A 26486-nucleotide genomic window follows, 5' to 3' on the forward strand; every position below is an offset into this window, starting at 1 on the left:
ATCCTTAATTATAGACTCTAATAATTTCCTGACATGCTAACTGGTGTATAATTCTCTGGTTTCCGTGTCACATTTTTAAATAGTGGAGTGGCATGCATAATTTTCCGACCTGAAGGAACAGTTCCTGAATCAAGAGAACTTTGGAAGATTATAATTGGGCATCCATAACCTTCTCACTTACTTCTTTTAAAACCCTGGGATGGATACCATTTGGCCCTGGGGGTTTGTCACTCTTTAGTGCCATTAATTTCTCCATCACTGTTATTTTGCTTACATGAATTTGTTAAGTCCCTGTCGCTTATTTAATAGTAGTTTCCTTGACATAGCTGGCATAATGGGCTCTTCCTCTACTGGCACAAAGTAGTTATTCAGCTTGTCCACCATTTCCTGATTTTCATTGATAACTTTACCGTTATCAATTATCAAAGGACCCACATTGCTTCTGGCCACTCTCTTTTCCCTAATGTAATTATAAAACATTTTGTATTGTATTTGATATCCCTTGTATGTTTTCAAACTCCTCTTTGTTGTTCTTACTATCTGCTTTGTCACCCTTTGCTGCTCTTTGTATCTCTTCCATTCACCAGGATCTGTACCATTTTCCCAATCTTTATATGCTTTTCTTTTAGTTTTACATTGTCTTATCTCTTTGGTTGTCCACGTTGTCTATTTTGGCAAATACCCTTTACGGATACAAACTGGTTCACATTGAATTCTTTTTGAACATCCCCCACTGATCTGTCATTTTATCCATTAACAGATTTACCCAGTTCATTGTGGACAATCTCTGTCTCATCCCAATGAAGTCAGCCTTACCTAAATCTAGAATCTTAGGGCGGAATTTTCTCAGCTGAGTCCCTGCCAGAAAGCTGTGACCATTTCCGGGTCAGGAACTCGATTCACTGATTTACACTGATTTGATCTAGGCATTGATCAGTCCCAAAGCAAACTAACTATCATCCTGCGTTTGGGTTCCCTGACCAATCTGAGAGGGCAGACGGGATGTTGTGTCTAAAGTAGCAATGAAGGATTTCTATTCAAGGGATGCTAGCAGGACTCACAAAAGAGATTGCAGGAAACAATCCAGTGTGAGGGAGGAAAAACCTACAGAATGGATGGAAGACATGTAAGCCAGTTCACAGACTCCTCCCTGGATGTGATAATTTAAGCAGTGATGGAATGGAGACAAGTCCTCCTTATGAGCCAGCCTCACCAAGCATGAGTGGCTGCTAGTAGCTGGTGTGGTGCTATTGACCTGGATCCAGTGCTGGAAAAGGTTTAATGACCTTATGAGGTTCAGCAAGGTAACCATCACTCTCGCACCTCCCTAGCATTTTCCTGTACATCACTCCTCTGACCTATACACACATTCCTTTCTCTACAGCCTCCTCCTCAACTCTCCATCTCAACAGACAACACTCGGACTCTTCCCTCATCCTATTGCCCTCCACACCCATTCCCACCCACTCTCATGCCTTCCTGAAATGTCAGCCTTCCATCCTCAGCAATCAGTTCACTTCTCACAATCCCCACTCTCTGCCTTTTCTAATTAGAGGAGAAGAGAGCCCACAATTCGAGGGAGAGGCAGAGAATCAGGGATTGGAGCTGCAGCCATGGCCACTGTGGCCTCGATGGAGGAGGAAGCCCTGGAGATCAGTAGGGTGGCAGCAGTACAGGATGTTACTGATGGAGAGAAGGGGTGCTGAAGAGACCTGGTGACAGCATTTGATATCACACTGTCACTTGGCACCTCACTGTCACTCATGTTGAATCAACGTCACTGATACATTAAATGTCGTGATCTGTACAATGCTAACTTGGAACCCTATTTCACCTACTTCAGCACTAATTCATGTCTTTCATCTCCCACAGGTGCCTTAATGGTGCTGACGGAGGAAATGTGAGATGAGCCTGAGGAGTCCTCAGATGAGGACCTGCACTCTGAGGATACAGTGTCACATGATTCCTGTGTAACTTTCACCAATGCAGATATGCACAGAGCAATGGGTTCAACATCCACAGAGAGGGTCACTCACATTCGAGCAGGAGCTGGAGCAGGCACTAGAGACAGGAACAGAAGTGGAAAATCCCCATCAGAGGGCACAGGATACTTCAAGATCTGCTCAGCTGGCCGCAGATGCTGACCCTGAGGGGTCATAACTAAACTTGTGGAGCAGCAATGTGAAATGTGTGTGCTTCAGTCGGAATTTCCAGAGGCAGTGGGCACCCTTGCAGGAAAAATGGAGGAGTCCATCTCTAGCATGAGTGCTGCGATGTCTCAGAAGTGGCCAACCTCGTGGAGAATCAGATACGGTAAGCCACCAACTACCTGATGGCCCACACCAATTGCCTGCGCACTCTGGCTGTCAGTTCACAGAACATCGATCAAAGCCTCATATTGGTGGATAAACATCACAGCCGTACTCACTCACTCATGGTTAGCAGGAAATGCACATGGGCCAATCGAGCCTGCCTCATCCTTCAATAAGCTCATGGCTGATCTGTTTGTGGCCTTAACTTCACTTTTCTGTCTGCCCCCCATAAGCCTGGACTCCCTTGTTGATCAAAAACTGTCTGAATCAGCCTTGAATATATTCCACTGCTTTCTGAGGAAGAGAATTCCAAAGACTAATGACCATTTGGGAGAAGAAATTTCTCCTCATCTCAGTCTCAAATGGGAAACACCTTATTTTTATATTGTGCCCTCCAGTTCTAGGTTCCTCCAGGAGGGTGAACATCCTCTCAGCATCAACCTTGTCAAGCTCCCTCAGAATCTTATATGTTTCAATAAGCTCATCTCTGATTCTTCTAAATTCTAATGAGTATAAGCCCAACCTGCTCAATCTTTCCTCATAAAATGACCCCAACATCCCAGGAATCAGCCTAATGAATGTCCTCTGAACCTCTTACAATGCAATTATATCCCACCAGAAGTAAGGAGACCAAAACTGTACACAGTGCTCCAGGTGCGGTCTCACCAATGCCATGTACAATTGTATCAAGACTTCCCTGCTTTCATACTCTATCCCCCTTGCAATAAAGGCCAACATTCCATTTGCCTTCCTAATTACTTGCTGTACTTGCATGTTTTTGTGAGTCATGTACAAAGACACCCAGATCCCTCTGTACTGTAGCCTCTCTTCATTTAATAATATTCTGCTTTTTTTATTCTTCCTACCAAAGTGGACAACTTCACATTTTCCCACATTATACTCCATCTGCCAAATGTTTGTCCACTTACTTAAGCTATCTATATCTCTTTTCAGACTCTTTGTATCCTCCTCACAACTTGTTTTCCTACCTATCTTTGAATTATCTACAAATTTGACTACAATACAGTGGGTCCCTTCATCCAAGTCATTAATATAGATCTTAAATAGTTGAGACCCAGCACTGATCCCTGTGGCACTCCACTCATTGCAGTTTGCCAATCTGAAAATGATCCATTTATCCTGACTCTCTGTTTCCTGTTAGTTTGCCAATCCTCTGTCCACGCTAATATATCACCCCAACACCATGAGCTCTTATCCTGTGCAGTAACCTTTTATGTGGCACCTAAACGAATACCTTTTGGAAATCCAAATGCACTATATATATTGTACACCATGCATCCTGTTGTTGCATCCTCAAAGAACCCTAATAAATCTGTCAAACACAATTTCCCTTTCACAAAACAATGTTGACACTGCCTGATTGTATTATGATTTTCTAAATGCCCTGCAACTACCTCCTTAATAGTTGATTCTAGCATTTTCCTAATGACAGATGTTAGGCTAACTTGCCTATAGTTTCTTGTTTTCCGTCTCCCTCTTTTCTTGAATAGAGGTGTTAAATTTGCAGTTTTCCAAACCTCTGGGACCTTTCCAGAATCTAAGAAATTTTGGAAGATTACAGCAAATGCATCCACAATCTCTGCAGCCACTTCTTTTAAGATCCTAGGATTCAGGTCATCAGGTCCAGGAGACTTGTCAGCCCTTAATCCCATTAGTTTTCCTAATACTTTTTCTCTAGAGATTGTGATTGTTTTAATTTCCTCCCTCCCTTTTGCCTATTGATTTTCTGCTAATCTTGGGATTCTTCTCATGTCTTTCACTGTGAAGTCAGGCACAAAACACTTGTTCAAAGTCTCTGCCATTTCCTTGTTTCCTGTTATTAATTGCCCAGTCTCACCTGCTAAGGGACCAGTGCTTACTTTCGCTACTCTTTTCCATTTTACATACTTATTGAAGTCTTGACTATCTGTTTTTATATTTCTTGCTAGTTTTTTCTCATACTGCAATTTCTCCCACTTTATTCTTCTTTTAATCATCCTTTGCTGGTTTCTAAAATTTTCCCAATCCTCTGACCTACCACTAATCTTTGCAACAGTGTATGCCTTTTCTTTCAATTTGATACCATCCTTAACTTCCTTTGTTAGCCACAGACGGTGCACCCTTCTCATAGAATCTTTCTTTTTCAATGGAATGTATCTTTGTTGAAAGTTATGAAATATCTCTTTAAATGTCTACCACTGCTTCCCTACCATCTTACCTTTCAACCTATTTCCAATTCCATTTTAGCCAACTCTGTCTTCATACCCTTGTAATTGCCTTTATTTAAACTTAAGATTTCAATTTCCAACCTATATTTCTCACCCTCAAACTGAATGTGAAATTCAATCATGTTATGATTACTCTTGCCAAGAGGATCCTTTACTATCTGGTCATTAAGTAACCTTGCCTTATTACACATTATTAGGTCTAAAATAAATTGTTCCCTGGTTGGTTCCAGAACACATTGTTCTAAGAAACCGTCCCAAATACACCCTATGAACTCACTCTCCAGACTATTGTCACGATCAAAAGACATGAAGGAAAATATATATATATCTACGTCATGCTGGCAACTTTATAAGAATATTTTTTTCTTTTAAAATGGACAAATGGCTGGACTGATAAAATGGCCGCCGCTGACAACACGATGGTAGCTCTGGAAGTTTCTGAACAGTTTAAAAATAGACAAAGGCTAACACATCAAACCCCTGGAATGTAACACTCCTTGCATTGAATAAACATTCCAGCCAAGCCAACACAAAGGATAGTAGATGAGACGTCTGCACCAGCCAGCTATGGACAAAGGCAGAGCTATTTGTGATTCCTCATCTCCAACATTGTGCTAATGGTTCTACAGTTACCTGCGCAAAACACAATGGGTTTGAACAAGCGGCCTCAATAGCTGAATAGCTCAACCCAAAACCACCCTGTCACATGACCAAGATTTGAGCTATTTGAATTGCTTAGATTATACAGCTTTTGGATTCCATCTTCAGTCTGCTGTTTATCATCTGACGGGCAGGCCATATACAAGCAAGCTCTGGCCAGGTTGGACAACTGGTCCCCATCTAACCTGACTGCTGGAAAGATTTTGTACTGTCACCTACAGAACTGATTCAATCTCTGCATGCTTACTTCATCTTGGGAAATTAACACCACTGGAAAAGTGATTTATACACCACTGGTTTTTCAGACAGCTACACTCTGCGAAATAATTCCTCATTTGATTCTGGACTCACGTGAAACCGTAATTCTTATTTTTATTCAGGTCACTGCCCTGAACCCCTTTCTTTCCCTTATCCCTCTTTTATTGTATGAATGCAAAAAGGGGCAGACGTTGTGAAACCCCTTTCCCATTTTGTGTGTCTATAAAATAAACCAATCCTCTTATTTTACCTTATCTCAAGTTTGCTGTGGGGTTATTGATAGAGGATTGGATCACTCCAAACTGAAGGGTTGGGGAACATACGCCACCACTTATAAAGGCAGAAATCAAAAATTAAAAACGCCTTTCTGTTTACAGACCAGTAGTGAGTGGAGAAATCAGGGCTGTTCTAAATTAAACCCCCTTCTGTCAGTAACACTACCTTTGCCAAGATCACCTTTATGAAGATTAAAATCATCCACGATTATTGAAGTTCCTTTCTTTTAAGCCCATATTATTACTTGGTCTATACACAGTCCTACAGTGTACAATATCTACTGTTAGGTCTGTGACTGCAGGCACCAATAGCACTTCAGAATGCTCCTACTACTCCTCCTTGTCTTCCTCCTCCTCCTAGAATGCCGAGTGCTCTCCACCTTCCTCTGGTACCAGCTCCAGTCCTCCCTGCAGCATCATGTTGAAGGACACAGGAGACCACAACAATCTTGGACACCCTTGATGGGTCACATTGAAAGGCACATCCAGATCTGTTGGGAAGCAGATCCTCATATTGAACAAGCCAATGGCTTGCTCTATTGTCACTCTGGTTGTACCTCAATTTCTTCACTGGGGGTCATCAGCCAGGTCTTAAGTGGGTATCTCTTGTCTCTGCGAGTCACTGCAGGAAAGAAGGGCTGCAGAACATGAGACTGCCAGAAGATCAACCAGTCATGGAAGCCCCCTGCACACCTGGCATACACTTGCATTATTTTCTTGCTGTGGCGACATAACCAGCTGCACATTACAGCAGTGGAAGCCCTTCCAATTAACAAATACTTCTGGCTGTTCTGATGGCACCTTCATTGCCACGAGTGCAGTCTACAACCCAGTAGATCTGTGGGAATTCTGCAAGGGAAGGAAAGCCGACAGCCCTCGGGGTTGGACTGGTCTCATCCTGGGCTGAGGGTACCTCCATGTTCAAGGTACAGCCCTGTGACTATCCCCTCAGTTCTGTCTAGCTGCCCATGGCTATAGAGAGAGCAGCTGATTCCGCTGCTGGTGTTGCTGCCCCTGTTGTTATAGCCAAAGAGCTGGAGCAAGCTGCACCTCCTCCTAGAGGTACAAACAACTTCCAAATATGCCACAGGGATGTCTCAGAGGCAATAACGTGAGATTACTTTCAGTGGTATCCAAGGCACTTGATATAAATTGCACAAAGTAACCGTTCCCAAGAAAATCAGTGAATTTAGGCTGAAAGTATTGCTCCATTCAGCACAGGCCTTTCATTGTGGCTGACCACGGGCCTACCGATTGCAGCCTTTATACTGCTTATATCAGGTCAGTTTCACATCTGTGATGTGTTCCCACTGTGCACTCACTTTTTCTACCCTGACAGATTGCACAGCATGGAACATATGGGCTGTTGGGAAAGAGGGATTCCATGATTAAAAAGACACTTAATTGCCTTTTAATCACCTCAATTGCTTTCCCACCACATCCATGGTGGGTGGATGGGAGGGGTTGGGGGGGTGGGAGGTGGTTCCCTGCTGGACTCACAACCTGCCCTTGGGAAAGCGGAAGTGGGCGGGTTCACATTGGGATCCTGACCCAATGTCATTTGCCACCCTGCACACTCCAGTACCCACTTCCATCAGACTGGGAAAATTCTGCCCTTAGTAGCTGTTTCACATTAATCCCTTTCAAACATTATATTGAACTTGATCATATTATGATTGCTATTAGATAAGTGTTTGCTCGCTGTTAAGCTGTGAACTGAATCTAGTTCATTGATCATTACTAAATCCAATATGACTTTCCTCTTGTTGATTCTAGGACAGCTTGATTTTAATTCTGTCTAAATGAATGAGTTTTTGAATGAGTAAAGATCTGGCCCATTGTTCAGAAAACTATCTGGGACACACTCAAGTAATTCTCTACTTTTCTGACCCGCACGTCCGCTTACCTCAATCTCTGGGTGGAATCTGACCAGATTTGTGCTGTGAAGTGGCGGGCGTGGAAAGAGTTGTTTCACCCGCCAGCTGTAATGGCGGGTTTTCATGCCGTACCATCCCTTTCCTGGTGCATCCCACCTCATTAACAATGCATTCACGGGACACTCCGGATCGCTGGCGGGCGAGTTCGGATTTGCCCTCCACGCCATGACTTCGGTGCTTCCTCGCTCCGGGCGCTATATTTAAAGCGCACCAGAGCACAGGCTTATTTCATGTCTTCAGGCCAGGTCTGCTTCAGGTGACAGACAGCCCCGAAAGCAAAGAAGACGGCAATCACCAGATTTAGTGACACCTCTCTGGATCACCTGCTGGACGCAGTGGAAGGCCGCCAAGAGGTCCTCTGCCCTGTTCTGGCCACAGGAGCTCCACCAGCGTCACCAATCCGGCCTGGGTGGCAGTGGCAGTCAGCAGCACTGGAGTGCAGAGGAGGTCAGCCATCTGGTGCAGGAAAAAGATTAATGATCTCATCCGTTCCACCAGGATAACTCAACCATCATCACTCTCAACTCACACTCACAAAACGGTCACATATCCACAGGGATCTCACACCTCAAAGGACAACGCCACTAATTCTCACACACACTTTCACATCTCCATCAGGCTCATATCCTCTTGAGCTCACATCTTCATTCCTGTTCATGGCGCCACTCACCATACAAACATTCCACACAGTGCTATGCATCCTGCTCACACTCTCTCCATCAGGAGAAGCTGGCTCACAACAGTAGGGAGAGGTCCCAGACCGGAGGTGGAGTGGGCCCACATTAGGGCCATTTCTACTTTGGTTCACAGGGAGCTCTGCCAAGCAACCAACACTCTCAGCCAGCCAGTCCCTCAGCTCCATCCAGGTCCTCACCTCCAACCAAGAAAACACTTCTTCCATTGAAGAGCTGGAAATAAGCGGCCTGGAAGACCCATCACAGCGCTTGACCACACCCTCCACCAGTGCAGATACACACAGCTCGGTGGGACCTAGATATAGAGCAGACTCGGGTTCACAATCTGGTGGTCACCACATGGACACGTATCCGCAGCAGGAGGAGACAGGTTCAGCAAAGCTCCCCGGCACTCTTGAGGACTGCTGGGGAAGAGGCATCTGTGAGGTCCAAGTCAGATGACAAACCTCTGGATTCAGCCTTCCAACTCATTGTGATCAAGAGACGGCAGGGAACTTCATGCAAAGCTGTTGCAAACCCTCAACACAGTGGCTCGTGAGTCAGAGCAGTGCATCCGCCTGCTCTCTGATGAAGTGGTGCCCACATGTGCACACATGGAGGTCTCCATGGGAAGGATGATGGACGCCAAGGAGACCCTGGTCCAGCAGAACATGGAGATGCGCGCGGACCTACTCCATCACAGTAGCCGTGGGTGAATTCCTGCATTGGCAACATGAGGGGGAAACGGGGCATCTTGAATACCCCTCCAGGTGCTCCTTCCCCTGAAGGAGTCAGGTCGGAGCCCTTGGGCACCCGAAGGGAGGAGGAGCGTTTGCTGGACATCCCTGGGTCATCCACTCAGGAATGTCAGAGGCAGTCCACTCCTCCAAAAGTCCACTTTGCCTGTGACCGCCTCAACCTCATCCTCTGTTACCGCAGAGGGAGCAGCTGGCCCACAGGAGGACAGCCAAAGCAAGGCGGGAACTCCAAGGCCTCGACTCTCCAGAGGACGCACGCTGAAGTCATCAGAAGCAAGAAGGCCAACCATTGCACAGGCTGTCTCCACCCCTGATGCGGATGTCAGGTCAGCACCTAGAAGAAGTGGTAGGCTTAGAAAAGTTAAGAAAGTCTGATCACAAGTGGTTGCACGGGTGAACACATTTTCTCAGTTTATAATCTGAAAATATATTCACTTTCACTGAATAATGTATAATGTTGTCTTTCAGCTTCATCGGCAGGCTTCACGTGTTCTCCCACTCCATCCCCCACTAGCATTCAGCCGGACCACGAATAATTCTGGAGGCAGAAGTGTGAGGTATGGGCCTTTAAGGGCCTCGTCCAAGCACTCTCCCATGCACGTGGAGCCTTCATCCATCACACTCATCTCACTGTCCTGAGCATTTTCAATGCTGCCTGCTGGGGTTCTCTTTCAGTTGTCCATCTGAGCTGCCTGCATCTCCACCCACCCACTGATTCCACTCCCATGTAGCACCTGTGCCTGTCCAACACGAGGCTCCGCTCACTTTCAATTTGACAGCCATGGTAGTCGTGAAGTATATTGTTAGCTCCCCCGTCCTTTCCACTCCCCAAGTCACCTATGTCCTTTCCCCCAACACTGTCAACCCCCAACATCACCTTCCACCTCCCCACCATCACCGACCAACTCAAGCCCTTGTCTTTCCAGGATGTCCAGGTGAACGTGCACGTTCCCTACCTTCCTGAGAATCCCATCCCCACCCACACTACCTTCCCCAACCTCCTCTTTCCCACCCCCAGGGTCCATGTCTGCTCTGAGTCCCTACCAACCACCCTCGCCATCACTTCTACCGCTGCCCACGCACCCTCACCCTCCCACCCTACTGGCCCCATCTTCCCCCTCTCATACTCACAATTCCCTCCTACCACATCCACCCTCAGTTTGATCCCCTGGAGGCAGTCAATGACTCCATAGACCCCTCCCTGCAGGTGTACCTGGACATCCCCACCCCTCACCTTACTTCCTCCTCCACCTGGAAACCTTCCCCCCTCCTCCCTCCTCCCCCCGGCTATCTTCCCCCCTGTGAACTCCTTCCCCCTCCTCCCTCCTCCCCCTGGCCATCTTCCCCCCTATGAACTCCTTCCCCCCCTCCGAATTCGCTCCCTTACACCTTGCTCCTCCCTTACACCTGCCTTCCCATTTGCTATGTTCTCCCTCATTACACCCTCCTCCCCATATTCCCTCATCCCCCTCCCAACCTCACCCACCCTGACACCTTTGTTCCCCCAACCTCAGCCCCGACACTTTCGCCCCTTCCCAACCTCACACCCCCGCAACACTTTCATCCCGCTCTCCTAACCTCACCCCCCGACACCTTCATTCACCCCCCACCTCACCCATGACACCTTCGTTCCCCCAACTCACCCCCCCGACACCTTCATTCCCCGCCTTCCCCCCAGATACACCTTCCTCTCCCACCCACACCTAGACCTTACTGTCACACCATCCTGCCCCCAAGTACCACTTATTAGTTTAAAGTCCTTGTGATTGACCTATGTATCCTTTCCGCTAAGGCCCTAAGGGATAATGCATTATGGTCACAGTCATAGAGAATGCCGACTTTGGTTGGGACCATTCTGGTATTGTGAGGGGCAGAAACCCAGTTGGAGGAATTCAAAGATAGCCGTGGGAGAGATGGACACTCAGAGACTCAACAGCATGTTCAAGAACTGCACAAGGGATATTACAGAGGGAAGAAATAAAACCTGAAAAGTGGGTTAAAAAAGTAAAGTACATTATAAACAGAGGCCATAAAATTTGTGTGTTACCATAGGTGTTAATGATCTGAAGTAATAGACTGGTGACAAACAGCATAGTATTACAGGGGATGAGATCACCACTGGGATTCAGTGTAGACTACAAGGTAGATTTGAGATTTATAGAGTGGAGGAGGCTGCTTCAAAACAATGTCCATTGGCAAAGATGGGCAGCTTGCAGAATGTACTCGCAAAATCCACAGAGGGATTCAATGATCCTAACATTAACATGAAAGAAAGAAAATTTTAATACAGAGACATAAAGTCAATTTTTTTGTGAAAAAGATTCATGGAACTAAGAGAAGTCGTGTATGGGCAGCTCATTATTATTGTACATCAGCTGGGTGTAGTGAATTATGTCATCACTTTATAATTTAGATTTTCCTTCATTAGTTATCTTACTGCTCAGTTCCCTATATCATGCACCAATTGTAGACGGAGAGGGGGAGGGTGGAAGAATGAGCGACCACCTGTGCCTGGAATTCTCCTGATGCTGTTCTTGAGGCATCTGCAAGTAGACTAACAAAGATAATGAGAGCTGACTAGTCTACAGATATTCCCTTGCAGCATTTGATGCCCAATATCAGATATCTGAAATCTCTCCTGCTTCCTTTCATGCCTTTTTTACCCAACATGATTCTGATGCTCAATATCACTCATTGCTCCCTTCATTCTTATGCTCCAATGTCTCATGTCCTTTGTACTTCTTAGTTACTTCCTCTGATCACTCCACATCTCTATAATCCTCTCTTCCTCCTACTCAACATGCCTTCAATTCTTCCTCTATTGATCAGTGTGTCCATTTCCCAATCTATAACCTTCTATTTGCTATCGTTCTCAAACTTCACAGCATCTTTACCAATGGTTTGAGAGAGAGATTTAGAAAATGCAATCATGATGCAAAAATAATTTATTCATTGGGCACATGGCAACAATACTGCAGGTGTCTTGCCAGTGCCAGTTATGTGCCTACTGCATGTTAATGTCACTAGTCCAACGTGTTCTGTAAATAAACATTTGTTTTATGCCATAGTCTTTAACAAACAAACCACCTCAGGTGCTGATGAATGCAAGCTCATCTATTCATGAATCTAAAACTCTCACATGCAAATGATTCATCCACATCAAGAGAACAAGATGGTTTCACAGAGGCAAAATTAGAGGAAAAGAATGCCCACTTCTGGTATTATAAAATGCCATTCTACATCTGATGGAGATAAGGCAACTAAAACCATGCTAACTGGTTTTAACAGTTTCAAAAGGTGATGAATGGGTTAATTTTGCAAGGTAAGATGAAAGTCCCACTGTAGCACCTCACGAGACACAAGCATAGATTGTAGAATCAGTACTGTTAAAGCCCCGTCGCCAAGCAGCATTCCTGCTTAGAAATGGGTTACCACAAGTTTCCCTCTTCTTTATGTAATGTCATGCAAGTTGGATAGACAAAGGCCTTGACATTCCTTGACCACTGATGCAAATGTAGCTGAGCAAGACTAATGCCTGCTGAAATCAGAGGAGGCTAACTCAGACAGAAATTCCATGGCCAATTAAGTTCAATAATTTTGGCAGCACAAGAGTCCTGCCAACAGGAGTGCTAATGCCCCGAGGAGCTTGGAACATTCAGGATGGGAAGGATAAGGACACAATTTCAATATCACATGTCCTTTGTGCTTCCTAGTTACCTTCTCTGATCACTCCACACCTCTGTAAACATCTCTTCCTCCTACTCAATGTGCCTTTGATTCTTCCTCTACTGATCAGTGTGATTCTGTGTCCATCTCCCACTCAATAACCTCCTATTTACTGTTGTAGATTGTATTTTAATAGTAACTAAAAGAGTTGGGTGTTGTTAAAAGGCTAAGGAGACTCTAGGAAGAGGGAACAAAATGATTGGTAATACAAAAGGGAAAAAGCGAGCAGCTGACCTCTCTGAGGCTGATGTAGAAGTGTTGCTGTCATTGTTGAAGTACTAGGGAAGAAGCAATCACATCCAGAAAAATGGGTCATGTGGCTGTGAGTGGGAACTCCATAATCATTCAACATATCTTGCATCTAGCCCATTTCAACCCTGTTGTTTTACTTTTCACTTCCTATTTATGTGGAGAAACTCTTCTAAGTGTCCTATATGTGGAAACATTTTTGGGTGACAATGGATTTGCAAACAACACCAGGCAAGATGCTGCTGAAACCATATCAGAGGGATGATATTTCCAGGTCACAGATGAAGAAGTACAAGGCCATGTAATCACTACAGCGTGTTTCTGCTACATTTTTTTTCAGAGAAAAAAAGTGAGCTTCTGGCCATGAAATTAAGAATGAATTTAATTCTGAGATTATCCTGGCTTGACTGATACAGACAAATCCAGATTAACTCAGCTTTCTAGCAAGCCTGGATAATATACTTTTATCAGCTGTCCTATTCTTGTATTCCAATCTCACCGCAAGGACTGCAAATCTCCACATACTTGCCGTTCATATCAAGTTTACATTCAGGTAGTTTAAATTGGCTGAAATTTGAGCTAGATGTGAAGATCCAAAATATAGGTAATAAATATATGAGAAAAATCTTAACCATGACAATCTTTTTGAATTACTGAATGAATTTTTACACTATCTATTGTAGTGGAACTGTTCACGGGCATAGTCTCAGAATGTTCACTGTTTAAGTGGATTCAGCAGAAAGTCTAAATAGAATCAATATTTGAAGAGAAAGTGAAGCAAAATTAGAATTTTAATCCAAATGGTAGATTGTGAGAATTGTAATCCAAATGGTGGATTGTGGAAGTGGCACTTTCAGTGTTGAAAGCAAATCTTGGAAAAGCTGTGAAACAAAATATGAGCAGGAAATAAGGCAACATGGGCTGAAGGGATTCCATAGCTAGGACAATAGCTGGACTAGAATGAATAGCAGAAGACCTCAACGGGCAGAACACCTTCAAAAAAGCATCACTCTGGGAAGCAGGAGAGTTTTGACCATCTAGAAAGACTGGACCTGTCCAACTGCAAAAGAATGGGTGGTCAATCAGTGACAAACTCATTGAAAGAGGGAGGCAACCCTAGGAAAACATGGTAAAAACAGGTGAATGGCAAGCATGGAAGAGGGAGTTGCATAGGAATAGCTTATTTAAAAGAACGTGTTTCATTTATTAAATAATGAAAATAATTATTTCAGAGATATTTTTCCTCAGGTTTTTTTCATTTTCTTCCCTCTTTTCCTAAAATGATGAAGACTGCTGCTAGTATTCTGTTCCAGAATTGTCAGTTACAATGTCCAACTAGCCTTCATCATGATGGTGAGTGTTATTAGGGTATTTTACCCTATGGTGAGGTTACTTTTAAGCTATTTTCTGTCATGTCAGCTATGCACATGCCCTATCCAGCTGCAATGTGAGCAACAATCCTAAATGATTTTTTCTCCTCCCTCGTCTGGGAACATTGAGAAAAGCTATAGCCCTATACCATCGCCTAATGTGAGATCAGCTAAATCAATGCAGAAACAACAGATTTAAACCGACAGCCTAGCTGATCTTTGTACCTCATTACCACATTATTTCTTTACTGAACACTTGGTGAGCCCATTAAGTAAAGTTATTGAGTAAAATTTAGAGTAATGTATTGCTAGGATGTGCTTTGTTAGTTCAGCCACAGGCCAGGGATAATTCATTGAAAGAACTCAACTAATTTGTTGAGCCTAGTTTTGGGAATTTAATAAAACGAAATTTGACCTTTTTGAAGCGTAGATTATGGTGATTTGTTTTTTGGGAAAAGAGTAATGAAGTTAGCTCAGGAGTGACTGATAGGAGTTACTCTATTAGTTGAGTATTATTTGGAGAAGGATTTTGAACCAAATTGCTTAATTTAGGTTTTGCATATCTCAGAAATTATTTATTTAAATCAGTCACACATTTTATTGATTGTGGCTCAGGGATCATTTGTTACAGGAAATCACTGATTCATCGAGCACAGCTCATTGTAGCATTGAGCAAGATCAAAAAAAATATTGAGCCCCTTAACTTGATAACTTACTGAGGGAGATTCCTTTCTGATGGCAACTCAGTAGCAATCTATGAAGACTAGGAATTGAATTTGGATCTCCTGTTCAGACTGCGTGAAGTTCTAGGAACTGTTTTACTTCCGGGATCTTTTACAGGCTTCGATTGTATAAATCATGAAGGGAAAGAGGCTACCCTAATTTATGAGGATGTGTTTTCATGAGGGGCAGAGTGAACCAGTACAAACTATTGGTATAGATGCCGAAGAAGTGGTGAAGATTGCCAGAGCAGCAACTGGCAGGAAGGAACGGTGCTGACGAATGCAGCTAGAACTCGCTGCCTGCGACAATGGTGGAAGAGGTGATGAATGATTTCAAAAGGAAATTGGTTGGGCAGTTGAGAAAAGTAAACTTGCAGGACCACAGGGAAAGAGCAAGGAAATATGACAGATTGGATTGATCGACAGAGTTAGGTCATGGACTTGATGGGCCAAATGGTCTCCTTTGCCAGAATGACTCTATAACATGCACAAGTTCTCCATTCTTAGGCAACTGTGGCATTTGGTCTCCTGGAGGGTTATTTATCCACAGAAATGGGTGGATGAGAAATATGCAAATATTAGTCATCCACCACAAAGTAAGCCCAAAAAAAAGGTCAAAAAAACTGGTGAGTCCCAGTTAGTACATCCCTTTCCATGTCCCAACCCTATCTCATTCTGTGTCTGTCCTTGGAAAAGACTCACCCTCAATTCACCTGCAACTGCACTTTCAAAATCTCAATTGTCTAGAATATAGCCCTCCATTTGCCAAGATACAAAATTTGCAGCTAATGCAGCAAATGCAGCTACAAAATTTACTTAATCACGTCGCCACTTCCACTTCTGTTGCCCTAGTATCCAATAAAACCATTACTCTCTCTCACCCTGGCCATTCCTGGTATGGCCCTCATCTTCACTCCCTTAAAGCCATGTGACACAGACTTGAAAGGATATGGCAGACAATTGGTTTAACTATTCAGTGCCATATCTGGCTGGACCACATGAAGCATTTTTGGGCCTTACTGTTATCTGTTAAAACTGCTTACTATTCCAGGATTATCCTGAAATGCAAAGATAACCCCCAGCTCAAGAACATAAGAAATAGGAGCAGATTACCATATGGTGCCTCAAGTTTGCTCCGCCATTCAATAAGATCATGGATAACAATTTGGGCTTCAATTCCATTCTCCCACCTGCTCCTCAAATCCCTTGATCCCCCGAGACACGATAATTGTATCTATCTGAGCCTTAAATACTTTCAATGATGGTTCACCCACAATCCTCTGGAGTAGAGAATCCCAAAGATTCACAACCCTTTGAGCGAAGAAATTTCATCTCACCTGAGTCCTAAATGATCGGCCCTTCATCTTGAAACCATGTCCCCTTGTTCTAGATTCCCCAGCCAAGGAAAACAATGGGCAGATCATCCCAGATTTGCACTATGTGTGGTAGCAGGATGCTTCCCACTGGCTGCAATGGCGGTTTTTCGCGCTGTAATGTTCCAGTTCTGCCTCATTAATCATGCATTTGCAGAATGAATAAACAGTAAAAACTGGGAAATAAAAATACTGGTCTGAACCGGTTTTTCCTATTAGGTTCCCGAGAAACATGCCAGGTGGCTGGCAGGCAGCCTCAAATTCGCCCGCCACGCCATCACCTCGCCGCTTCCTCATGCCGGGCGCCATATTTAAAGTGCAGTCGCGCGCACACCTTTCAGTGCTTCCAGACCAGGACTGCTGCAGGGAAGACATGGCCCCGAAAGGCAAGAAGACTGCAGCACCCAAATTCACTAACACTTCCCTCTACCCCCACTCTGGCTGCAGGAGGGGCAGCAATGTCACCAATCCGCCTTGGGAGGTGGTGGCAGTTGTGGTCAGTGCCAACGCTGCCCACAAGAGGTCAGCCATCCAGTGCAGAAAGAGGATGAACAATCTCATCCATGCTGCCAGGGTAAGTCAACCATCTCATCACTCTAAACTCACACACTCACAAACCCATCACACATTCACTGGCATCTCATTCACTGCCAGCTCAAGGGACATCATCACTCTCTCTCACACACACCCTCACATCTACATCAGGTTCATATCCACTGGAGCTCATGTCCTCATCCAATCCATGACTCCGCTCACCATACAAACATTCCACACAGAGCCATGTGTCTTGCTCACACTCTCGCCATCTGTTCACATGCAGGACTAGCTGGCTCACAGTAGCAGGGAGAGGTCCCAGGCTGGGGATGGAGTGGCCCACATTAGGCCCCTCACTCACTTTGAGAAGCATGCCATCATGCTGACTGGTGAGGATGTGGACTGTGTCTGTGGCAACGGTGAGGTTGCCGGCGAACACCCACGTGAGGATCCTGCACCACATCATCCCTCTCTCTACGCATCCCTACTTTGGTTCACAGGGAGCTCTGCCAAGCAAATGAAACCCTCAGCCAGCCAGTCCCTCAGCTCCATCCACATCCTCACCTCCCGCTAAGAGGACACCTCCTCCATTAAATAGCTGGAAATAAGCAGCCTGGAAGACCCTTCACAGCGCTTACCCACACCCTCTACTAGCGCAGAGACACAGACTTTGCTGGGACTTTGACTTAGAGCAGGCTCGGGTTCACAATTTGGTGTCACCACATGGACACATGTTGCAGTAGGAGGAGGCAGATTCAGCCGAGCACCCCGCCACTTGGAAGACTGTTGAGAAGAGGCATCTGTGAGGTCCGAGTCAGATGACGAGCCTCTGGATTTGGCCTTCCAACCCATTTTGGAGAATCAGCAGAAGACGGGGAACATCATGCAGAGCTGTTGGAAGCCTTCAACAGAATGGTACATGGGTCAGAGGTGTGCGTCCAATGAAGTGGTGCCCACATTGTGCGTGTATGGGGGTCTGCATGGGAAGTATGATGGATACCATGGAGACCTCTGGTCCAGCAGAATGTGAAGATGTGCGCAGACCTACACTCCATCGTGGTAGCCATGGGTGAATTCCTGCAGTGGTAAAGTGAGAGGGAAACAGGGCATCTCGATGTCCCTCCAGGTGCTCCTTCCCCTCAAGGAGTCAGGCTGGGGCCCTCAGGCATTTGAAGGGAGGAGGACCGGCAGCTGGACACCCCTAGGTCATCCACTCAGGAATCTGAGAGTCTGTCCATTCCCTCTGAGTCCTCTTTGCTTGTGACCCCCTCAACCTCATCCTCTGTCACCACAGAGGGAGCAACTGGCCCACAGGAGGACAACCAAAGCAAGATGGGGACCCCAAGGCCTTGGCTGTCCAGAGGACGCACACTGAAGTCATCAGAGGCAACAGGGCCAACCCCTGCTGCGGATGTCAGGGCAGCAGCTGGAGGTGGTAGGCCTAGAAAAATTAAGAATTTCTGGACACGTGTGCTTGCACAGGTGAACACATTTTGTCACTTTACAATCTGAAAATATATTCACTTTCATTGAATAATGTGTAATGGTGTCTTTCAATTTCAATTACAAGCTTCGCGAGTCCTCCCCCTGCATCACCTCCCCCCCACCCCACCCCAACCCCCCCTCCCCCCACTAGCACTTTAGCTGCATGCAGCCAGCCCAAGAGTGATTCTGAAGGGGGAGGTGTGTTTGTGTGGCAGGGCCTTTCGGATCCTCGTGCACTTTCCCATGCACACGGCTCCTTCCTCCAACAAACTCATCTCAATGTCCTGAGCATTTTCAATGCTGCCTGCTGGGGTTTGCTTTCGGTCATCTATCTGAACTGACCTGCATCTCTCCCCACCCACTGATCACACTCCCATGCAACACCTGTTCCTGCCCAACACGAGACTCCTTTTACTTTCAGTTTTGCAAGATGAAACTGGTGAAGTATGTCTTTAACTCCACCAACCTTTCCCCTCTACCCAGTCACCCATGTTCTTTCCCCATGCTGTCGACCCCCCGCAACTCCCAACCTCCCACCAATATCACCTTCCACCTCCCCACCATCACCTACCAGCCAGAACCCTTTTCTTTCCTGGATGTCCAGGTGAATGTGCACATTCCCTACCTTCCGGCGAATCCCTCCCCCATCCACACTGACCTCCCCGACCTGCTCCTTCTCACCCCCAGGCTCCATGTCTGCCTCCGAGTCCCCACGAATCACCCTCGCCGTCCCTTCTAACGCTACCATCGCACCCTCACCCTCCCACCCTACCAGCTCACTCTAGCCTCTCTCATTTTCACCATTCCCTCCTACAACACTCACCCTCATTTTGCTCCCCAGGAGACAGTCATCGACTCCACAGACCCCACCCTTGCACATTTACCTGGATATACCCTCCCCATTACTCCTCCCTCCACGCTTACTCCTTCCCCCCGCAAACTCCTTCCAACCCCTGGATTCCTTCCTCCCCCTGCGAACTCCTTCCCCCATTCTTTCCTCCCCACTCACGCCTACCTCCCCAATTGCTGCTTTCTCCCTGGCTACACCATCCTCCCCTGTACTCCCATTCCCCCTCACAACCTCATCCCCTTCCTCCGGTACACCTTCCTCCCCCAATCAAACCTAGACCTTCCTCTCCCACATTCCCCCCTGACACTGCTACACCTTCCTCTCCCACTCACAGCTGGACCTTCCTCTGCACCCCCTCGACGATCATCTGTAGCAGATCATGACCACGGCATTGATGTCCTGAAGCTGCTTCGTGGCAGAGCCACGTCCATCAGAACCCACCCAGCATGCAATGCACATGTTCCTCCAGGATCCAGTTGCTGTCGGGCTCCAGCATCTTCTGCTCCCCGGATGCCCGCAACATGAGCAAGGCCCTGGCGGTAAGTCCGGACTACTGCACGTCATACTTGTCGAGACGTGTTCTGCACCGGCATGTTTTCCTGCCAATATGGGGGTAAATTTGACATAGGGCGGGGTGATTCTAGCAAGCAAGGCTTATAATGATATGCAGATGTATTAAAATTAAGTTCCCAATGTACAGCAGTGGGAAAGGTGGCCCGCCATTGACGGATGGAGTGGACAATTGCAAATTGGTTTCACAACTGTGTGAAACCAATTTTTGGCTTTCCCGGCGTATAGATCCCATTTACTTGGCCTCTCACCATCTGCCTTGGTGGGATTCGAACCCGGGTCCCCAGAGTATTACCCTGGGTCTCTGGAATATTAGTCCAATGACAATACTACTATGCCACAACCTTCCCTATGAATAACAACTTTGAATAACTTAACAGTAAAAAGAACTACAGAAATAGATATCAGTTCATGTGATTTTCAGAGTCCAGAAAGTCCAAATCCAGAGGGGGTTCCTTCATGGAGAAGATCCAGTTCAGGAAGGTTCCTGGCTGAAGGCAGAAATGCAGAATTTCTTTAAGATGATGGTGATATAGTGAGATGAGGTTGGTATTCAGAGACTTGGTCTGTTCGGCAGGCAGTGGCCAGTGGCTTCCAGATAAACAGGCTTCAAAGAGGGCTTGTTGCAGGCTGCTTGGCCAGCTTGGAGTCTTGCTGTCAAATGTTTGCAGGTTGGAGATAAATCAGCTGCTTCTGAGTTCTCAACTGTATATAGAAATGTCAAAATGGTCGCTCAAGTCATCTGATTTCCTTCCTCCACAATTATTTCATAAAGGGATGTTTATCTGGTGTCTGGATTGGCTTTTCTTTGGTGGGTTATAATGTCCCAGCTATTAGCCTCTGAAAGAGTTATTATCCATATTGATGGCGTTGTTCCGGGTAGCTATACCTATTATCTTGGTAGGCCATCGGACTCCACTGGAGAGGTAAGCTTATAAAGATGCAAATGACGTTTATTTCCTTTCAATGGTTCCTTTTTGAAATGGACCTTGACAGTACCAGGTGTGACATTCCACGAGCAACATGTCAGGGCATGTCTCCAGTACATCCCATATAATGCCTTAGCGGTCACCTTAGAATTCCAGACATCAGGTGACTTGTGGCAGCTATCTTTTGGTTCAGCAAAGTTCATTTTTTAATCACCAAAAAAAGTGTGATCATAAAAAAGTCTATGATTTCTTTCATGTTTTAGGGACATGTTAGGCATCTTATCAAATGCCTTTTGGAAAACCAGCTACATCTATTGGCTCCCCTTTATCTACCTTAATAGTTCCATCTTAAAAAAAACTAATAAGTTTGTCAAACAGGATTTCACTTTCATAAAATCATGCTGATTTGTTCTAATCATACTATGCTTGCCTAAGTGAGTTGTTAAGATTTCATTAATAATAGATTCCAGCACTTTCTAATGACTGATGTTAGGCTGACTGGCCTGTAGTTCCCTGTTTTGTCTATCCCTCCTTCCTTGAATAATGATGTTACATCTGATAACTTCCAAGCAGCTGGGGCTGTTTCAGAATCTAGGGAATTTATCATAGTCAGTGCTTCCGCTATCTCTGCAGCTATCTCTTTTAGAACCCTGGGCCTAGGATGTAGCCATCAGCTCCTGTGGATTTGTCAGACTTTAGTCCCTCGAGTTTCTCTGCTGATATTAATTACCTTAATTTCCTCACTATTGCAAGCCATCTTCTTAAGCCTCTCACTCCTGTCTCCCTCACTTCCAATAATAAATCAGACAAGCTCATGGGCTTGTTTGTCACTAAGATTAAGATTACCTGATCAGCACCTCTCAGAGGAAAATAACAGTAAAACCTGGGAAATGACTGGTACTGGTCTGAACTGGTTTTGTATATCTCAAAGTGGAACTCCAGTTCAGACCAGTACCAGTCATTTCCAAGTTTTACTGTTTTTTCCCCTCCCTTTCACCAGCCCACTGGGGTAAATTTCCCCTAAAGATCACCCATGTCCTTGCCTGAACTTACATCGTTCTCTAGTTTGCCTCTTATCTCCCCTTACCCTCTCCAAGCTCATCTTGTCCTTGAAACCACTTTCCACTCCATCGACTTTCTTCTCACTAAACTGTTGATCACCCTTTGCTTCCTGGTCCCCAAGTTATCTAATATTGTTAATGGTTCTCTCTCTTCAGGTACTATCCCTCTCTCCCTTAAATCTGCCATCATCACCCCTCTCGCAATGAAAACCAACTCTTGACCCCACCAATCTTGCAAACTACCATCCACCTCTAACCTCCTTTTCCTCTGCAAAGTCCTTCTCTTCCCAATCCTGCACTGTTACCTCTCGTGCCCCCCAAGGATCTATCCTTGGCTTTCTTCTATTTTTCATCTACATGCTTTCCCGTTGACAGCATCACCCAAAAACACAGTTTTAGTTTTCACATGCATGCTGACAACACTCAGCTCTGCTTCACCACCAGCTGTATCAACTCCTCCACTGTTGCTAAATTATCAGACCACTTATCCACTTATCTGACATTCAATACTGGATGAGCAAAAATTTCCTCCATTAAATATTGGGAAGACCAAAGACATTGTCTTCAGTCCCTGCTGCAAACTCTAGTACTCGGCCTCTTCAGCGCCCCAATTTTAATTGCTCCAGCATTGGTGGTCATGCCTGCAGCTGCCAAGGCCCAAAGCTTTAGAATTTCCCCCCGAAACTTCCCCGTTTCTATACCTCTCTTTGCTCCTTTAAGACACTCATAACAATCAACCTCTTTGACCAAGTTTTTGGTCATTTGTCCAGAAAATCACCTTGTTTGTCTTGGTGTCAAATTTTCCTTTATAATGCCCCAGTGAAATATCTGGGATGTCGGTCAACTCCAGAGCATGTAATATTGTATCTTTTACTTGCTTAGGAAGGCAGCAAGCCGGTGTTTAATGGTGGAAATGTGAGGAGAGATGAATATTTGAGAAATTTGGATTGATTATCTTTGGAAATAATTGCGTGCAATTTTATGCATGGGGTTGAATCTATGACAGGGGAGAGTGTATATGGTGTGTGGAAGGAATGGTCTTGATGGGCAAAATGGCATCTGCTTGTTTCATACTTTCCAATTTTTAAAAAAGAAATATGAATTCAACATTATCGCTGTAACTTGGAAATCTAACAGCAAATGCTGTTGATCTGCTAGGAAACTGCTAAGAGCCCATCAGAGAGTCTGGATTCTAGACTGCTTCCTCTTTTGACAATAAGCATTCATTACACTCTTTGGTGATTTTTTTTGTGTGTTCATTAAGCATTGCATCTAAATGTTGATAGGTTAAATATTTTTTCCATTTCGGTCACCCACTGCCAGCATTTATTCTCTCAGATCCGCAATCCACAAATACTGGCAGGGTAAAACTCCCTCAACGATAGGCCTAAACTTGAAACGTCAAAAAACAGCCGTACTACACTGAGTTAAATGTTTCTGTTTCCCCACATACTCATGGCCTCTGAGTGAATGCTCCAATTTAAGGGCATGGTAGAGCAATGTTTAAATTACTGCTACAGCAGGCCTGGACTAAAAATCTTTCAGAACATGAGTTCACATTCCACCTGGCAGTTTGGGAATTTGAATTCAATTTTAAAGAAATAAGAAACTCATATCAATAAAAGTGACGATTATTTCATATGGCTGGGGAAGCAATATAGCTCAATGTCGAGGTTAACAATCCATTCAATGGCTTCAGCTGATAAAGTGTGAATAACCCTAACCCAAAATCCCTTATTTTAGGGGAAGGAAACTTGTCGTTCTTACCTGGTCTAAGCTAGATATGACACCACACTAATGTGGTTGACTCTTTGATGTGACCTAACATGTCATTCAGTTCTATTAAATCACTGCATAGAATACCACACTGCAAAATTTCAAGAAGAAACGTCCACTACTACATTCTCAGGGCAACCAGTGACAGGCAATTGTTGCTGGCCATGCTACTGATATCCATAAAATGTCATTTTATGCCAAAATCTGACCAATTTTCTGCTGAGGGCTTATGCCAACTTAAAATTAGTTAGAAACTGATAAAACTCATTTCAAGGGATGAGACTTTCATCTAATTAAAATTGGATGTATGCTCAGGTCCTAGAGTGAGGAGATGATATATTGGTTCACTAAGCATTAGATTCTCACATACCAGTAAATATGTTTAAAATATAAGCCAACAGAAGGTCCAAGAATACTTCATACAAAAGTGGTGCCATTCACAGATTGGGCCATCCTCCTCTTGTTTTCTTTATTCTTTCATGGGATGTGGGTGTCACTGGTAATTAGATCAGCATTTGTTGCACGTCCCTAATTGCCCTTGAACGGAGTGGCTTACTAGGCCATTTTAGAGGGCAATTAAGAGTCAACCACATTACCAGGATCTAGATGAACATGTAGGCCAGACCAGGCAAGGATAGCAAATTTCCTTCCCTAAAAGGACATCAGTGAACCAGATAGGTTTTTATGACAATTGATGATAGTTTCATGGTCACCATTACATATATTAGCTTTAAATTCCAGATTTTATCAATTTAATTTAAAATTCTACCAGCTGTTGTGGTGGGCTTTGAACTTGTGTCCTCAGACCTTCTTGCATGATCCCCATATTCCTTGATTCCCATAGTATCCAAATATCTATCAATCTCAGCCTTGAACAAAATCAACAACTGAGCATCCACAGCTCTCTGGGGTAGAGAATTCCAAAAATTCTCAATTCTGAGTGTAGAAATTTCTCCTCATCTCAGTCTTAAATGCATGTGCCCTTATTGTAAGAAGAAATCACATTAATGTTGGAGGGCAAAGTTGATTAAGTGAAATATAAATAGGGAAGAAAAATTAGAGTATCTTCAAAATAAGTGGACAAAAATTCTTCAAGGCTTTCAGAGCTTTAAAAGACATCCAAACCCACCAACAGGTCTTTTTTTCAAGGCTGAAGAGACAGATTGAAGAAGGGCCAGGCAAGAGAATGCAAAGTCTAGGTGCAGACAAGTGGGAGAACAGCTTACTTAGCTCATGGTAGCTTGTCTAATGGTCACTAAAGTGCTGTCGCCATTGGTCAACATTGCAGCATACAAGGAGGTGTAGCAAAATTCAATTTACAGTTTACCATGATTATCATTGATGTATCAGCCCAATGCTGCATGGTGGCTGCAGCTGTCCTTGCAGCAGTTGGCACATCTCTATTTCTGTTCTTCTGCTGCTCTGAACACTGAGAAAAACATTCCCCAATATTTTGGCCAGGTTAGTGTGCCAGGTGTGCAGAAATGGTTGGTGGTCATCTTGACCAGTGAGGACAATCAGGCAACATTAGCTCTTGATCAGCCTGGCATGCTTTCTTTCTTACAGAGCTACTGAAAGAACAACATATTGTATGACATACCAGCTGCATCCAAACATTATGGTTAATCTAGCATTCACTTCTCTATGTAATCTACCAATATAATTGGAGGTCTGCTGTCCCAGATTCCTTTGAGAATGGGGGACCTCCACTGGAACTAATTCTCCACCAAAGCCAGGCACATTTACCTCTCTCTGTGTGTGGTTGCAAGTGTGGAAATATCAGTTGGTGGTCACAATACACCTGGCCTGCAGCTTCACCTGCCTGGCACCCCCAATAGGGCTTCCTCAAGCAAACTCAGATATCCATTCCAAACGGAGGCTCTTTACATCTGTCGTCCTGAATGCCAGAACATCAGGGACTGACAAGCCAAGGAATGAATTATTAAATTATAGCAGGTGAATTTAACACCACTAGCGTCACACATCATGACACTCAGAAGCTCAGCATATTTCTGCCAAAGTGGACTGCCCACTTATTTTCTGATATTGGCTGATCAATTTACACCACGATAACTGGCAGTCTTCTGTGTCAAAAGGATCTTTGGATTTCTGCATATGAAGGAAAAAGTTTAGATTGTATGGTTTTCTTGACTTTATTTTGCCCTTGATGATAATGAATTAAAATTTGACGTGTGATGTGACAGCACACCATCACATTGTTTACAAATAGTGTTTTAGTCTTCAGGGAACCTACTGCACACATCTTAGCTATATTTAATGAGGGAAAGAGTTACTTCACTTCATGGGATCCCGGGAGGTCCAACCTCTGACAGCAGCTACTCATTATCCCTGTGAAAGCACATTGTGTTACTTGCCTCATAACCATAGCCACTTCTATAGTTTGCACTGATGAGAAGCTAAAGCTCGAGCTTAATTCTCAACACATGACCCCTTGAGAAATTAATTTTCTAATTGAGATTTATTTCCTTTGGAGATGGACTAATGGACAATCCCAGGGCAAGCAGGTCACAGAGTTCAAATCATTTTCATGCTGTCAGCTAAGAACATGTTATATTACTCCCAGCATTATTCGATTAAAGTAGAACTTAAGATCAGATTGGCCTATTAAACCAGAGAGATCCTTGTTGATTAAATAACTTTTACTGCACACACCTAATTCACTAATAAAAAAAACTGAAGAATTTACCAGTGATGATGTCTTTTAGTCTTTCAATGCTC

General features: G+C 44.6%; 1 long non-coding RNA gene across 1 annotated transcript; it reads left to right on the top strand.

The window, feature by feature from the left end:
* The first annotated feature begins 315 nt into the window (after positions 1-315).
* Positions 316-5712, top strand: LOC144681986 (uncharacterized). Its single transcript, XR_013576902.1, has 2 exons — positions 316-885; positions 1873-5712. It is a non-coding gene; the product is annotated as an uncharacterized LOC144681986 (long non-coding RNA).
* The last annotated feature ends 20774 nt before the right edge of the window (positions 5713-26486 follow it).

Source organism: Cetorhinus maximus, chromosome 6 (genome assembly GCF_964194155.1).
Source record: "Cetorhinus maximus chromosome 6, sCetMax3.hap1.1, whole genome shotgun sequence".
NCBI classification, from domain to species: Eukaryota; Metazoa; Chordata; class Chondrichthyes; order Lamniformes; family Cetorhinidae; genus Cetorhinus; species Cetorhinus maximus.